General features: G+C 47.9%; 1 pseudogene; it reads left to right on the top strand.

Moving 5' to 3' along the window:
• Positions 1 to 437: 437 nt before the first annotated feature.
• LOC115101229 (leucine-rich repeat transmembrane neuronal protein 4-like) lies at positions 438 to 3634 on the top strand (annotated as a pseudogene).
• Positions 3635 to 4238: the final 604 nt, after the last annotated feature.

The following is a 4238-nucleotide window of genomic DNA, read 5'->3' as shown; positions in this document are numbered from 1 at the left end:
CCCCTGCACAGGTTTACCGGGTGAAAAGAGAGCACACCAGTTACCCAAAACAAACATTTTGTGCGTGCACTTTGTCATAGCAAATGAAGTAGGCATGTTTTTTCACTGCTGTCTAGCAACAGACCTTGAAGCTATGGGATACATAATGTACTCATTTCTCATCAATTTAAAATTGATTACAACGTGAATCTAAAAACAGGAGGTATAAGTGTTTACTTACAGTATATGTATTCATTTCAAATCAAAACATTTTCAGAATGGCCTTTTACAATGTACGGAGCTTTCTTGAATGTGGCCATCATAAACGTACTCTAATTTAACTATACAATTATTAGTATTTATCCTTTTATGGGTATTTCCATGGATCATCATTAGTAAAAATTCCTCTCTAACATGACTGCTTCTTCTCTCTCTCTGTCTCTCTATCTGTAGGTTCCAGGCTATGTGATGGACGACCGGCGCACCTCATCCTCCTCCTGCTCCTCGTCCTCCAGGCCATGCTGCCGCTCTGCTCTGGTGAACGCACCTGCCCTCACAGCTGCCGTTGTGAGGGGAAGATAGTCCACTGCGAGTCAGCTGGCTTCTTGGACGTCCCTGAGAACATCTCAGTGGGCTGCCAGGGCCTCTCTCTTCGCTACAACGACCTGCACACGCTGCTCCCCTACCAGTTTGCCCACCTCAACCAGCTCCTCTGGCTCTACATGGACCACAACCAGATCTCTTCTCTAGACAGTCGGGTCTTCCAGGGGGTTCGCAGGCTTAAAGAGCTGATCCTCAGCTCCAACAAGATCTCTCAGCTCCACAACGCCACCTTCCACGGGGTGCCCAACCTCCGCAGCCTGGACCTGTCCTACAACAAGCTGCAGGTGCTTCAACCGGGGCAGTTCCACGGCCTGAAGAAGCTGCAGAACCTGCACTTGCGCTCCAACGGCCTCACCATAGTCCCCATCCGGGCCTTCCTGGAATGCCGCAGCCTGGAGTTTCTGGACCTGGGCTACAACCGACTCCGGGCCCTCACCAGGACCACCTTCCTGGGGTTGCAGAGGCTCATGGAGCTGCACCTGGAGCACAACCAGTTCTCCCGGATCAACTTCTTTCTGTTTCCACGTCTTGCTAACTTGCGGGCGCTCTACCTGCAGTGGAACCGCATCCGAGCAGTCAATCAGGGCCTTCCCTGGACTTGGCACACACTGCAGAAACTGGATCTGTCTGGCAATGAGATCCAGACCCTGGACCCTGCCGTGTTCCACTGCCTGCCTAACCTCCAGACCCTCAACCTGGAGTCCAACAAGCTGTCCAACGTGTCCCAGGAGGCAGTGTCTGCATGGATCTCCCTGAACTCTATCAACCTTGCAGGTAACGTGTGGGACTGTGGGACAGGCATCTGCCCCCTGGTGGCCTGGCTGAGGAACTTTCGTGGCACTAAAGACACGACCATGATATGCAGCAGCCCAAAGCAGCTCCAGGGAGAGAAGATCATGGAGGCTACGAGGAACAATGGAATTTGTGAGGAAACTGATTACTTCCAGACAGAAACCCCTTCACCAACCCCGGATTTCATTGAAACGACACCTGACCCAACCCCTGCCCCCACCAGCCCACTTCCACCCCTGCTTCCACCTACTACCCTGGCCCCCCTACCCCCACCTCGGCCTCAGTCCCCCCCCCGGCCTACTTTTCCCAGCCGGGTAAGGATTGACCCCAGAGACTCCCCTCCCGGGCTCCGCCCTCCCTCCGCAGCCTGGTGGTGACTCAGCCCCCAGAGCTGGAGCACATGTCCTTCCACAAGGTGGTGGTGGGCAGCGTAGCACTCTTCTTCACCATGTCACTCGTCCTGACCGTCATCTACGTGTTATGGAGGCGCTACCCGAATGCGGCACGGCTCCTGCAGCAGCGCTCCGTGGTGGGCCGCAAGCGGCGGAGAAAGAGCCCGGAGCCTGAGCAGAACCTGAGCTCCCAGTTGCAGGAGTATTACATGAGCTACAATCCAGCCGCCACCCCGGATGGCTTGGAGGTGCTGGGCAACGGGACTGGCTCCTGCACCTGCACCATCTCCGGCTCCAGGGAATGCGAGGTATGACCCATCGCATCAGCCTTTAAAAACAAAACCCAAAAAGCAAAAACACAAAGGCTCAAGAGAGAGAGGTAAATCCTTTTTCAGGCATGAACTGTGTAGAGAGACTTTGAATCAGGGCTAAGCACCCTTGACTCTTGGTTCATAACACGCTCGACTTAGAACATTGAATGTTTCCAATTATTTCTGCAGTTTTCATTCATAAATCGAATTGGACACTGGAAACATGAAAATGACATTTAGAACCAGGAGGCAACGGTAACCTAGCTCAGGTTCAGAGAGCTACATTATTGCACTGCCACATGTGTTATTGGCTTAAATGCATTTTGTTCACTTTTATGTTTGTATTGTTTATTTGCCAATCAGCTTATTTTTGTTCAGCGTTACACTTCAGCAGCGTTTTGAAGCACAATTCTTAATCATGCACACACTTTTTCTATGGCTCCAGTGACAGATCCTGTATACTTGCACACTGTTCCTGCTTCAAGGTCTCACACAAGTCATTGCTACGACATCATGGCATGGCTCACTGGATGCTTTAATATACAGAACCAGTAAATGTTTGGACTCACCTACTCATTCCTGGGGTTTTTCTTTATTTTTACTATTTTCTACATTGTAGAATAATTGTGAAGACATCAAAACTATGCAATAACACATATGGAATCATGTAGTAACCAAACAAGTGTTTAACATATCATAATATACGTTATATTTTATGTTCTTCAAAGTAGCCACCCTTTGCCAAGATTGTGCAAAGCTGTCATCAAAGGTATCTCTCAACCAGCTTCATGAGGTAGTCACCTGGAATGCATTAAAATTAACAGGTGTGCCTTGTTAAATGTTAATTTGTGGAATTTATTTTCTTCTTAATGTATTTTAGCCAATCAGTTGTATTGTGACGAGGTAGGGGTGGTATACATATAAGATGGCCATATTTGGTAAAAGACCAAGTCCATATTATGGCAAGAACAGCTCAAATAAGCAAAGAGAAATGACAGTCCATCCTTACTTTAAGGTAATTACTTGAAGGTCAGTCAATGCGGAAAATTTCAAGAACTTTGAAAGTTTCTTCAAGTGCAGTCGCAAAAACCATCAAGCGCTATGATGAAACTGGCTCTCACGAGGACCGCCACAGGAATGGAAGACCCAGAGTTACCTCTGCTGCAGAGTTCAAGTAACAGACACATCTCAACATCAACTGTTCAGAGGAGACTGTGTGAATCAGGCCTTTATGGTCGAATTGCTGCAAAGAAACCACTACTAAAGGACACCAATAATAAGAAGAGACTTGCTTGGGCCAAGAAACACGAGCAATGGACATTAGACCGTTGGAAATCTGTCCTTTGGTCTGATGAGTCCAAATTTGAGAATTTTGGTTCCAACTGCCGTGTCTTTGTGAGACGCAGAGTAGGTGAACGGATGATCTCTGCTTGTGTGGTTACCACCATGAAGCATGGAGGAGCAGGTATGATAGCGTGGGGGTGTTTTGCTGGTGGCACTGTCAGTGATTTATTTAGAATTCAAGGCACACTTACCCAGCATGGCTACCACAGCATTCTGCAGCAATACGCCATCCCATCTAGATTGCGCTTAGTGGGACTATCAATTGTTTTTCAACAGGACAATGTAGAAAATAGTAAAAATAAAGAAAAACCTTTGAATGAGTAGGTGTGTCCAAACTTTTGACTGGTACTGTATATGTGTTTGTTTGTGTATGATTGTACAAGTGTTTATTATGTGTAGTACACTCAATGTGTGTGAGTAAGTGAATGTCTCTGTGTGTGTGCGTGTTTCGTCCATAGGTGCTTTTCTTTCAAGGCCAAAATGAAAGACAGGGCAGGGGTTAGCTTAAGGCCACTAGCGTTCCCCGTCTTGCCTAAACTGGAAAGGTTAGCTCTCCACCTCATGAGATGCCAAAAAAACAAACTCCAAATCGATTCAAGCCAAATCACAACATGGATTAATGAGGTATTGATCGACATCAGTTGGATGCCCCATAACAGCTCCCTGTCCTCTTATGTGGCAGAGTAGAAAAAGAAGATGTCCCAGTCCGCATGGCTGCATGCCCATTACTGGTGGTTTTTCACTTCCTCAGTGGCCCTGTACGAGCCACATGGTCCACCTGCCTGCCAGGCTGCAGTAGCTACGACCCTCTTTAGCC

This window comes from Oncorhynchus nerka, linkage group LG19, assembly GCF_034236695.1.
Source record: "Oncorhynchus nerka isolate Pitt River linkage group LG19, Oner_Uvic_2.0, whole genome shotgun sequence".
Lineage (NCBI taxonomy): Eukaryota > Metazoa > Chordata > Actinopteri > Salmoniformes > Salmonidae > Oncorhynchus > Oncorhynchus nerka.
This window is presented reverse-complemented; position numbering and strand designations above follow the sequence as displayed.